The sequence below is a fragment of the Pistacia vera genome, unplaced genomic scaffold (genome assembly GCF_008641045.1).
Source record: "Pistacia vera cultivar Batoury unplaced genomic scaffold, PisVer_v2 Contig881, whole genome shotgun sequence".
NCBI lineage: Eukaryota > Viridiplantae > Streptophyta > Magnoliopsida > Sapindales > Anacardiaceae > Pistacia > Pistacia vera.
Window position 1 is genome coordinate 22,524 of NW_022196758.1, and position 14,079 is coordinate 36,602.

At 36.0% G+C, this 14,079-nt stretch overlaps 1 pseudogene; it reads right to left on the bottom strand.

The window, feature by feature from the left end:
- Positions 1 to 7,850: 7,850 nt before the first annotated feature.
- Positions 7,851 to 11,546, bottom strand: LOC116119345 (annotated as a pseudogene).
- Positions 11,547 to 14,079: the final 2,533 nt, after the last annotated feature.

Consider the following 14,079-nt stretch of genomic DNA (forward strand, 5'->3'; position numbering starts at 1 on the left):
TGCTTTTACTACTAGCTAGCATACATATTATTCATAATAAATTATTTGTTATAATCAAACATTCATATAACTTACACATATTTGTTTTCATCAATTTATTTAATTATACTTTCATTGTACCGTCGATATTTTAAAAAAAATGCCCGTGGGTTCTTGAAACTGAACCCTAACCATGGGTTCTTAAAAATCAACCTTAAGAACAATGCTTATCTTTAAATCACCCAAACAACAAACACTGTACGATTAGACCCCAACCTATGGAGCCCATGATAAAAAGAGAAAAGCGTTTGCACAATAGCTCTAGCTACTGTGCTTTTTGTTTGGATTCTTTTGGGCGTTGTCCCTGGCAGTTATTTGATAGTTACTCTATATAGAAATTATATTATCCTTAACATAAATTGTGATTAACATTGTAATGGATTTTTTTTTTTTTTAATTTTCAATTACAGAAAATGGTGATGAAAATTAAAAAAAGAAAAAACCAATAATTATTATCCACAAATCCCAATAATTGAAGCATGAGATCTTTAAAGAAGCCTAGCCGTTGATGAACTTTCATCAACATCATCATTAGTCGCCGTCAGCAAAACCCTCCCATTTGCAAACAAAAACCCTCCCACCATTACGCCCTTCAATTCCACTTGCCACCACAATCTCTAGTTCCACCGTCGCGATGCAAAACGCACTATTACCAAATCTCCTTTCCGCCCCCAAAAACTCACCGAGCAATGCCATCTTTTTTTTTTTTTCTCTCCTTCTTCAACTCTTCTTCAAGATTCATAAATAGAACAAATTAAATATGAAAAACATATCTTTGAGCTCGCAGAATAAAAACAAAAAATTAACAAGACAAACATAAAATAAAAATAAAAATGAAAATTTTATTAGAATGCAATAGAGAGTGTAAAAGAATTCTGCTTTGAGATTTGAAGTGTTCACTTTCATGGTGTAGAATTTATCAATCTTCTAGAGTTGGGCAGGGCCCGGACCTAATCGGGTTCGGGTTTAGTTGTCCTTGATTCACACGCTCAACTGTAATATTAAAAGTTTAATAAATACACTCATTACATCAATGAACTTCAATTCCAAGTCTGAAATAATGGGTTGGGTTATATCTACCAATTTTAACAAAATGCTCGTGCGTTCTTGAAAATGAACCCTAAGCGTGGGTTCTTAAAAATGAACCTTAAGAACAATGTTTATCTTTAAATCACCTAAACCAACAAACACTGTACGATTAGACCCCAACCTACGGAGCCCATGATAAAAAGAGAAAAGCGTTTGCACAACAACTCTAGCTACTATGTTTTTTGTTTGGATGCTTTTGGGCGTTGTTCTTGATAGTTATTTGATAGTTACTCTACATATAAATTTTATTATCCTTAACATAAATTGTGATTAACACTGTAATGGATTTTTTTTTTAATTTTTAATTACACAAAATGGTGATGAAGATAAGAAAAGAAAAACCAATAATTATTATCCATAAATCCCAGTAATTGAAACAAGAGATCTTTAAGGAAGCCTAGCCGTTGATGAACTTTCATCAACATCATCATTAGCCGCCGCCAGCAAAACCCTCCCATTTGTGAACAAAAACCCTCCCACCATTACGCCCTTCAATTCCACTCGCGACCACACTCTCTAGTTCCACTGCCGCGATGCAAAATGCAGTATTACCAAATCTCCTCTCCACCTCCAAAAACTCACTGAGCAATGCCAACTTTTGCTCCTTCTTCAACTTTTCTTCAAGATTCATAAATAGTACAAATTAATTATGAAAAACATATCTTTGAGCTGGCCAAATAAAAACACAAAATTAACAAGACAAACATAAAATGAAAATAAAAATGAATATTTTATTAGAATGCAATAGAGTGTAAAAGAATTCTTCTTTGAGATTTGAAGTATTCACTTTCATGGTGTAGAATCTATCAATCCTCTATAGAGTTGGGCATGGCCCGGACCTAACCGGGGTTGAGTTTGGGCTTAGATGGGACCGATCCTGGTCCCACAAAAAATTTCAAGGCCTAGACTAGTCTCTGGGATCAGTCTTACGGGCTTGGAAATTTTCTTTTTAAAATTTTTTTTAATTTTTTAAAATTTTATTTTGGCCCCTAAAGTTTTTGTCTTTTTTTTATTTTATTAATGTTATTTTCTAGCAAATATGAAGCATGCAAACATTAAATGCACAAATTGTTGTCAAATCATTCTATATGAAACTCAGAAAGAGCAACTATAATCATCTAAAAGGTTAAGTTTTTTGCCTAATTTTGGTTCTTTTTGTTTCTTGCATATTCTCCAATGCATTTGCAACCAACCAAACAGAGTTCAAAGGAGTTTTTGGAATCATCATCTACATGGCATTCTTTAAGCACATGCAATACAATAGAAATCAGTGCTAAATAAATCTCAAATAGTAAAGTTTATTGCATATATACTAACAGTGGTAGTAAAATCACACAATTCAACTAGGAATGTTTAGTAGTTTTATGACACATATATAATAAAATCAAAATAATATGACAAACCTTTGTATAAAATATGGGTTCACGATAATGGGTTGGGTTGTGTTTTCGCTCGCTGTCTCTAGATTGATGAAAACAAGACTCCTTGAAGAAAATATAACCGCCAACCTTTAACCATTTAACCATCCATTCTACTACTTTTTCCACCTGCATTTCACATAAAAAACATTTTCAATATGAACAATCCAGATGCTTTAGAAGATATGAAATTGTGATTCCAGTAAAAAAGATGCAAATCAAAATCTAACCAAAGAATTATAAACAGTACTAATGAAATACATTAAGATTTAGTATACTAGAGCTAAAGGTCATTGGGGGTTGAGGGAGCTACTTGGCTCATGTAGATGAGCCTAGTTGAGAGGAGCTATGTGGGTATGTTGTCCGACATCCATGGGTTGACTGTGCCATTCGGTCCATGGGGATGAGTGGAATTGAGTGTGATCAAACGATTGTTTTGGCCAGCATGGATGATAAATAGGGGATTAGGAGTACCACTCAACTTATGTGGATGAGCCGAACCGAGTGGTGTTGAATGGGTGTATGGGGGATTATTCAACCTATGAGGATGCGGTGAGTCGCGTGGTGCTTGGTGGTAGAGAGTATCGTTTTCATTTTGATGGATGGGAAGGTTGAAGGTTATGGTCGTTTGGAGAGGTTGAATCGGCATTGTTTGGGTGATTGGATCAATGGTATGGAGATGGTTAGCTAAGAGTGGTCATGTTTACATGGTTGGGTTAGTAGTATTAGTTAAGGCTAGAGCTGAGCCATCAGTTAAGGCTAACTGGAGATGGGAGGATTGAGGGTTTGGAGTTATGGATCTTGGGTCAAAGTTCATGAGAGGTTACATGGAGTTCACTGGGACACAGAAGCTGTTTTCTTGAACTTAGCTGGGTGGGAAGTTGAGAGTGTAGAATTGGTTGACTTTCTCTTGAAGGGTTTGGTTTTCGGCTTGAATGGTGGTGTTCTCGCTTCCAATGCTGTGACTTTATTAGTGTGTTGTTGCACTAAGGCAATGAGAGCTGCGACCTGAGCCGTGAGGTTTGGAGAAGCTGTTTTTGTGATTCCAACCATGAAGGAGTTCTTTATGAATAGATTGTTGATGGAAGGATGATTGTCAGAGGCCCTATGGTGGGTGCTAAACTATAGACGGTAAAATCTACGGTTACGAAATGGATTGATCCTATGAGGTTAAGGCCATTGACAATCTACTAGACCTGCACACATAAAGAAAGTAAACGCAAAGTTTATGGGGGACACCGGTGTAGTGTTTGTTGTAGGCACTCCGATGCTCAAGTCAACAAGGCCAAAAAAGACAATTTAGTGAGGGCTAGGGGAGGAATAGCTATTGGAATCTTGTTGGAGACTAGAACTATGGCGAAGGTGGTGGTGGTTCTTGACAGCAAGAATTTTGAGAGCTATTAGGTGGTATTGAGCTTGGATGTGAATGAATAATGAGAGGTTTGACCTCTGTTTATATAGTGAGCCAATGAGACTTGAGTCCTAATAGAACTCTAAGTCTTACTTTGAATGAGAGTTCAAATTATGAAGGAACTCCTGATTTACTTGCCTTTATCATATTAGGAATACTAATTCATGTAAGATTTAGGATCTCAGATGAATTATGAAGGTGAATGGACTCTTAAGTCCCTTGGAGTAGCCATGGGCTAATGGGTGGAGCCCAAGGGGGCTTGTACAAAGTCCTAACTTGTGGAGTAGCCTTTGTTAGAGAACAATCAATGTGGTTAAGCAACCCAACTTCATGCCTTGGCATGGGCCCAACTGGTGTTACACCATGACATTGGGCCATGCAGTAGATACTTTGTTTTTGGGCCTGATAAGGCCCATTATGATTTTTGACCCATACAATAGGTAAAATGTCTTAGAAACTAGGATTGTTTATGCTCTAAGTATTGGGTTAAGCGTGGTTAGAAACCAGGATTTTTTTCGCTCTATTTTATGTATTGACTTTATAGTGTTGTGTACTCTTGTATATCATGTTCATGAAACTATAGTAGATTTCTCTCATCCGTGGATGTAGGCAGATTATGCCAAACCACATAAATATTGTATCTCTTTATGTGGTGTGATTTTATTATTATGTTATTAATCTTAAATGTATGTTTTTCGCTGTACGATCTCCCAACAAGTTTCAAACTTGTTCTCGGTTTGAGAGAGGCCAAGCTCTGTTTGAGTAACCTATCAATAGTGAATGCAGATTATCATTGCTTAATCAGTTCGTTACATATGTAGCAGAAACATGTAAACATAGCAATCAAAAAGAGAACAACGTTGGTGAGCGTTATGAAATTAAAAGAAAATTATTAAAGGAAAAAGGGGAAGAGAAGGGGATTAAGTAGTTGCCAAAGTAACCCCTCAATCTATTGTACTTGTTCATCGAATTCTGACTTCTGACCAGAGGCTACTATAGAGTCCTTGTTATAACCACTCACAGAAAGAATCAACCAAATAACAATAGATCAAGAACAAGAATCACAATAAAACACACACAAGAACAACCAGATTTACCGTGGTTCACTTGCTCTATATTTGAGCAAGCTACATCCACGTTGAACTCGGGAATCACACGAGCTCGCTACACTAAATCATTGTCAAGATTATAGATTACACATAGCAACACAAATCCCTCAAAACCCCTTCTTCAACTCGTAACTCACCTTAGAGATTACACCCTTCGAATCCCTATATACAGCGTATACAATACACCCAGAATGATCTGACCCAGTCACTCAATCAACAAGTTACAAGATTCACTCAACCCAAATTGAAAACCCTAAAGACTCAAAATGGTGTTTAACGAAGAAGAGAGAGATTTGCAAAAATGAATGTTGCGTAAACTGCCAAATAACTCTGCTTTTATATGGTTGACATTAGGGTTAAATTCCAGCCGTTAGATCTTCTTTTCATCAACGCTCAGGATTGTTTCTTCAGTTTGGATCAAAACGACACCGTTCCATTTAAGTGCTAATGCGACAGTGTTTCAAGCCATCATCCAACNCAATTTTGAAACCTAAACCCTAATTTCCCAAATTTGAGACCCAAACCCTAATTATCTTTTAAGGCTCTGATACCATGTAAAATAAACGTAATGAATATTCACACTTCTCATTATTAGCTTAAAAGGATATATATTTATATACACTTGTAGTGTTCTAAACAAGGTAGGTGATCAATTTAAATTAGGATAGAAGTGATCCCTATAATCAAGGATTTTAATATGATCCCCATCATCTAGGAAGTCATGTACATCTGTAACAAAGGAAAAAGGGGAAGAGAAGGGATTAAGTAGTTGCCAAAGTAAGCCCTCAATCTATTGTACTTGTTCATTGAATTCTGACTTCTGACCAGGGGCTACTATAGAGTCCTATAACCTTGATAGTAATATAACATCTTAAGTAGGAGATCCCAACGAAAGATAAATCTAATTTAACCCAACCTCTGATTAGATAAGCAACAAATTAATGATATGTACAATGTACATATAGTAATTGGTCAATTAATATCAACAAAGTACAGCTTGATTGGAAATGGTTAAGTAACTAGAATTTTTTTTAGTTAAAGAATACTATAATAATAAACCTTATATCAAATTCCTTCTTAAGTATTTACATGAGTAAGGATGAAATTCCTAAGTATGCATTTATAAGTTGTCTATAGTCATTGTCAGCATACCTTGACTTCCCACACAAATCAAGCATGCTTCAAGGCAAATTCACCATTCAAGTGCATTAGGATGTATTGAATAAAAGATGTTTCAATAAAAAGTGGAGATCATCCACCCTTATGATATAATTAGAGATAGACTATGATAAAAAATACAGAATTAATGAAGTTGCATTTTCATAAATCCTGCCAAATATTCAACAACTTTTGTAGCCATGTCTAGACATTGAACTCACTTGATAGCCTGTAGGGTATATGATAGATGAACACGATGGTATGTTGTTATCAAGCTATCGTTGAGGGCATCGGTTTTATTTTTTTAATTTTAACCCCTTTATATGTATTAATATTTCTAGATTTAACCTTTTTATTTATTTTTCCCTAATATATATATATATATATATATATATATATGGAAAATGATAGAGCCACAGAAGGTTGCGTACTGAATCTGTACACCGAATGACGTGACAAAATCTTGATCGTTGATTAATATTAACTAATAATAAATAAACGGTCAGGATTTTGTCACATCATTCAGTACACAGATTCGGTGTGCAACCTTCGATGGCTGTAGCATTACTTATATACATATGAGTAATACTACGTTTACACCACTCTTTTACACCATATTCATTACATTATGAGGTGGCATATGCTACAACCATACAAATTTTTAATTATTTTGAATTTTTAATATTATAATAGAATTTGTATGATTGTGACATATACTACAACATAATGTAATTAAAATGGTGTAAAAGAGTGATATAAATATAGTATTACTCTATATATATATCCTCTAAAATAATTAATGGTGTTGCCTGTGTGTGACATCATAGAAAATGCCTTTTAAAATTTTTTTTTTTTTTTCCCCCTATCGGCTATCAGACGTCATTTCTTGTAATATGATTGCTCATCGTACAATTGTTTAATAGAGCCCAATGTTTTGGAATCTTATAAAAAGTAGGGACCGGAGCCCAGCCCAACAAAGATTGGGAAGCCACCTTCCCTCCTCAAATTCGCCTTCTTTTGTGGCCACCGCTCTCCAACTCCAAGAGATATATCAAATATTCAAACCTGCTTCTCACCAGCCTTTACAAACTGCTGCAGAACTAGCACTTCTCCTTTTCATTTTTTATTACAGTTTAATATTATATATATTATTTTCATACTCATATACCTTACAATATACCCTTTATATCTGTATTTTCTTTGTACTATAAACTAAAGTTTAAAATCTTTTCTTTGTACTATAAACTATAGTAATTTAAACTTTTTGTAATTAGTGAACAAGTTTTGAAGAAAGATTTTTCTAATTTTCTTAGTAAAATTTCAACAGTACAACTCTGATCTTCGTTTAAATTAGGAAATGGGTTCTTAACTTTGTAATTGATGTCCACAAATGACAGCAAACGTTAACGTCTCAGAAATTTTGGAGCAATATGTAATAGCATTATTGATATTAATATCCAGAAAAGAAAGGTCTTATTATTTCCAAGATTAGTAGGAGTTTTGCACAAAGACTGGCATTAATTATTTAATAAATTTGCATATAGCTGGAGCAGTATTTCTTCTCTGATCTCACAAACTATAGCAATTAAGCAAGGGCGGCAGCCAGCCCCATTAATGGTTAACAAGTTAATTCAGGAGGAACTTTTTGAAACAATAAGCTGAGGACTTGAGGTGTCGTCTCAAGTTATTCTTGTAATCAACATAAGTGATGCCAAATCGGAAAGTGTAACCCTTCACATGAACACCATCCCTGTCATCAAAATCCGTCAACAATCATTGAAAATTACTACACAAATGTGCTTCTAGTTGTGTTTTAATATAATAATTATTACTTACTTAATTGATTTCAAGAGATGTATTAGGTGACCATGGTGATATGCTATCCTTAATTTATCGTTTAAAGCATCTTTTAAGTGGCAAATTAGAAGCATTGTCTACCATTCCTCCAAAGACAAAAAATAGTATTAAGTATTTGAGCGGTGATAATAAAAATATTTAAAAATGATATGATCATTAATCGTTTTATCATTCTCCATGATGTAAATTATTGGATTGTTGTAATGCTCCTTTATATACCGCAAAAACTCTTGCAATCCCTTCGGATAGATGAACAACCTCCTCAAGCAGTCTATATAAATAAAGTCATTGATAACATAAACGTATTAGTGATTATTAATGTAATTTCTTCACTCAAATTAAATATCTAACAAAGGAAGGGGCTAATTTAAGGTAACCAAACTTACTGATGTGCCCATTGGGATTTCATTCTTTTCAGCTGTGGTAATAAAATGTATAATTATTAAGGATATAAATTCTAAATATAATTGAAAAAAAAAAAAATTGTTGATCTAATCAATCAAAATATTGAGCATACTAGTGAGATTGGCTTATCTGTCAGCAGTATAACTAAGATTGAAACTGTTGACTGAAAGATCATTGTCTACATAATTTGTGGTACAGTAGTTCACACCAAGAAAATCCAAGGACCCTTTAAGCATCTTGGATTGTGCTTCAGTGGAATTGGGCAATCTTCTTCCCACTTTACTTTGCATGTTCTTGGGGTATTCACCAAATGTGATTGGGTTTACAAACCTACACCACCAATACTTTGAGAAGCAATTTCCTACTTCAAACTTAATTTAATAAATCCATGGCTCTGGAGGCAGCCCTGTGACTGGAAGTTGTATTGAATTTTGCTATATACCAGTTGGTCACTATTGTAATCCCAATTTTCCCTTTTTGAAACGGCTGTGCCCACAACATAAGATGAAGTTAATTAATGATTGATAATAAGTAGCCTAGCTTCAGCTCCATGCTAATTTCAATTGGCCTTAGATGTATCCTAATTGTTTACAAACCTTGTATTTCTTCCTGTACAATTTTACAGCAGCTGCATGACAAAGATGTAAGTGATCGTGATGTGTTGCAATATACGGTTCGGTGGCCGAATCACCAGCAGGACAAGTTCCAACATACTTAGAACGTCGACCAGGAGCAAAAGAACCGCATTGTAACCATTCACGACAAATCCATTTGGTTCATTCATAGTCACCCACCCAGAGTTTCACCCGGTGGCCAAATGTTTTGAAGCAAAAGTCCACATTTTCTAGATAATCATCCCTGTTCATCAAAGATCCATTACAATTAATCTATAACTTTGTTCTATTATGGAAATACAAGTCATAACTTACACTATCTTAACACTTAATAACGAGCCATACTCATCTGCAAGTACTTGTGGAGTATCAAAATGGAAAAAGGGTTTTATTCCCGTCATTCATATTGAAAATTCCGATTGGCAACCATTAGCAAGGAGCTCGTTGATGAGATTGTTGTAGAATTTGACTCCCAGTGGGTTCACTCGCCCACTAAGTTTTCCCTCTGAAAATAAAAAAATGTTCGGAACAAATTAATATCTTGGCCCCCTTATAATGTAATTGACTATTCAAGTGATGATGATTGTTGTTGAGGTGGCAATTGATTTATGCCATGTGGAAGTCAAAGTTTGAAATGGGCAGTCAAAGTTTTTTTGCTAAAAGCTAAGGGGCAGTTCAGTAAATTCCAGGCTTCAATAAACCTAATTGCAATTAGGTTTTTTCGCTCATTTCNCTCGTCGCGACCGCGATGGGGCTCAATACACTCCGCTAAATGTGTCCATATCGCGATCCTCGACAAATCCGAGGAAGCCAGCCTGCTCGGTGAGCCAGAACCCATGAAAACTCCTGCTACGGCCAGAAATAGCAAGAAATACTGCTGTTACCATCTGGATAACGGGCATCACACTGATGAATGCCGAGCTCTAAAGCAGGCTATCGAAGAGCTTATCAAGAAGGGGCACTTCAAGGAGTACATTGATGACTCCCCAAAAGAAAACCAAGGGGAGCAAAAGAAAAAGCGCCGTGATCGTAGCGGGTACAGCAATGTGAACCCAATTTTCGGAGGTCCGCACCTCGCTGGGAACACGCGAGGGGCGCAGGACAGGTATACTCGGGAAGCACATCACGACCCGATCAGGGTAATGAGCACATCACAGCGACCTCAGAAAGCCAGGAAGGAAGAACCAATCACCTTCTGCGAGAAGGAGGCAGCTCGCTTGCACCACCCACATGAGGACGCTCTGGTAATCACACCCCTGATTGGGTGTCATAATGTCTGCAGAATGCTTGTGGACAATGGAAGCGCTGTGAACATTCTGTTCAAATCCGCTTTCGATAGAATGAACCTGGCCGAGGCCGACCTGAAGCCAACCTCGATGCCTCTGTACGGTTTTACAGGGGATCACCTGATCCCCAGNCTATACTTTGCATGTTCTTGGGGTATTCACCAAATGTGATTGGGTTTACAAACCTACACCACCAATACTTTGAGAAGTAATTTCCTACTTCAAACTTAATTTAATAAATCCATGGCTCTGGAGGCAGCCCTCTGACTGGAAATTGTATTGAATTTTGCTATATACCAGTTGGTCACTATTTTAATCCCAATTTTCCCTTTTTGAAACGGCTGTGCCCACAATATAAGATGAAGTTAATTAATGATTGATAATACGTAGCCTAGCTTCAGCTCCATGATAATTTGAATTGGCCTTATATGTATCCTAATTGTTTACAAACCTTGTATTTCTCCCTGTACAATTTTGCAGCAGCTGCATGACAAAGATGTAAGTGATCGTGATGTGCTGCAATATACGGTTCGGTGGCCGAATCACCAGCAGGACAAGTTCCAACATAGTTAGAACGTCGACCAGGAGCAAAAGAACCGCCATTGTAACCATTCACGACAAATCCATTTGGTTCATTGGTAGTCACCCAGAGTTTCACCCGGTCGCCAAATGTTTTGAAGCAAAAGTCCACATATTCTAGATAATCATCCCTGTTCATCAAAGATCCATTACAATTAATCTATACCACTTAAACACATGGTTCTGATTATGGAAATACAAGTCATAACTTACACTATCTTAACACTTAATAACGAGCCATACTCATCTTCAAGTGCTTGTGGAGTATCAAAATGGAATAAAGTCACAAAGGGTTTTATTCAGGTCATTCATATTGAAAATTCCGATTGGTAACCATTAGCAAGGAGCCCGTTGATGAGATTGTTGTAGAATTTGACTCCCAATGGGTTCACTCCCCCACTAAGTTTTCCCTCTGAAAATAAAAAAATGTTCGGAACAAATTAATATCTTGGCCCCCTTATAATGTAATTGACTATTCAAGTGATGATGATCTTACTAGGTGATATTCTGCTTCATGAGATAGAGAATCTAAAGAAGTCTAACCCAATCGTTATCATCAACTTTATGTCTACCTGTAACATTTCTCAATCATTTTAATATCAGAAAAACTAATATTTCTCATGGAAGTCATAAAGATATAAAGAAATCAAATTCCACCACATAATTTTTATAAGATTTCACAAACAAATTAATGACAGAACCCAACATTTTTGTTTTGTTTTACAACCAAACATGTAAAGTGCATAATATAAAAAAGTAAATGAGTTTAATACATTCTATCTTGTTTTAGAATATAAATTTGGATCTTGAATTTGTTTTCGTCGTAAAAATCAATGTATACCATACATATAAAAATTTTGTATACCAAATCATTTTATAACATTACGAGCAACAGTAACGAGTCACTTTTGTAAGTGGAACATAATTTTTCTTGCATTATTGAAAATACCCATTTTGGTTAAGTAGTGAGGACAAGAGTACAATTAACAAGAGTACAATTACTGATAATAATGTTTATGACTATATATGTGCCACGAATGCCTGCAGTAATGCAACCTAGAATCAATGAGATGATGTAACTTGTTAATCTTTTTTCTATTCATTTTTGTTTTCCTCTTTCCATCTCTTATTAATGTGTTAGTTGGATTGGCCTCGTACATACAGTGCCATTAATGAAGTTTAACAAGCTTATTTTGTTATAAAAAACTGATTATGTGGTAAGAAACACGTTTAAAAGAGAGAAGCCTCACGTTATTTTTCAACCTAATCAAAACAACAGTCTGGAGATCAGTGGACATTAGTGCAGATTCTATTCTTTTCAACTATGCAACACATTTGTTGATGTGCTTAATTTTGCCTAAGTTTTTTTGTAAATTAAATCAATAAACAATTTCAGAAAAAAGGGATCCGAAAGCTCTAAGCTCTCTCACTATACAGTTGAATAGAAGATTATATATGCAGGTGAGCCGTGGCCACTCAAGTGAAGGTCGAAACTGCCAGCTGAAACAAATCAATTAATCATAGTTAATTGCAATTTACTTTTTTATATTCTGGCTTACCCTTCTTATGTTAAAAATTTAAAGAAAAACATCAACCATTATATATGATGCTGTCTAATTTCAGATGCATTTTGAGATGTGAAATTAAATGCAAAATAAATTATCAACATTATTTGATACCCTTCAGAGAGACGAGAAGAATCAAAGAGAAGGATAAATAAAAGATCAAAGAGACCTGGATATTTCCTAACAAAAGTATCCCATATACTTTTTCCCTTTCCATCTTCAAATGCTGCTCCCTCAGACTGAAAAGATTAATATTAGAAAACCAAAATTAATATATGAATAAATCATATTTCATATATACAAGTTTAGTTTCATGTTTTCTTAATTATATATGTTTCAGTTTTATGAGCCTAATGGCATATATAAATACACCTGGTAAGCAGCAGATCCAGCGCCAATATGAAACCTGTCGGAAAACTGTTGCGGTTAAACGACTCCGAATAAGGGCTTGGTTTTGCAGCATCGGTTGTGCTTGCCAAAAATCCCAGCAGAAGTAGTAGGCAAAAGAGGAAAAGACATTGAGCTGCCATAACTCAACTGGTCTTCTAAACAGTGTCTAGGATTTCTATATATCGAATTGTTTCAAAAGGGATTACTGTTCTAAAACAATCTTATAATTAAATAATATTTGCATTGAATTATGCATGTCACCATATCGTTCTGATTTTTGTGTTTTCTTAATTTTAACCAACTTCTTAACAGCGTAAGTATCATGATGTATTGACGATTGGTGTTGTTATGCCCGGGAAAATAAAGGGCTGACGTGGGAAAGTCACGTGAAGGGTGACCTGCTCCCGTCAAAGCAACACGCACACGTCAGACCTGCCAAATGATATGGAGCTCACACGCGTCCATTTCCCTGCAATAAGTCTTGCGATTTTAGCTTGGGAAATGGAAAATGGGACGTAAAGCCGGATTATATCCTGACAATCACACCAAACCATGGATTTAATGATGATTATACGCTTCAGTTTGATATAAAATGAAGAAGACCCCTTCATTAAGGGGATTCGGCCATTTTTCATACAAAGAACTCTCTCTCTCTCCTATAAACATTTTTACTATTTTTTAACTTATGTAAGTCAGCACGCAGTCGCGACCTGACCCACACTAACATCAATACAAATCAGTGGACGTAGGACTTGCTACCTCAGCATCCGAACCACTTAAAAACTCCCTTTGCATTTATTTCGCTTTATATATTCCATTTTCACGTGCATTTAACAGCCAATCAACGTTACGCATGTGAGAATTCGTTGGTGCTTAAACTGAGCATCAACAGTTTGGCGCTAGAAGGAGGGCTGATTTAGTGTCTACCCTTCATCAGGAGAATCTTTGACCTACTGGTCCTACAGCTACAATGGCCCGCCAGTATGAACCTGAGCAAGGGAACCAGCATGCTGAAGGAGTCCCTCCAGCTCAGAGGGACACCCCTTCCAACATACCTCCAGTTTCGCAAAATGCTGCTGGGAATACCCCAGCAGCTCCGCAATTGGACCCTGCCATCAGAAGCTACCTGGAGAGGTTCGACAATACTCTCCAGACGGTC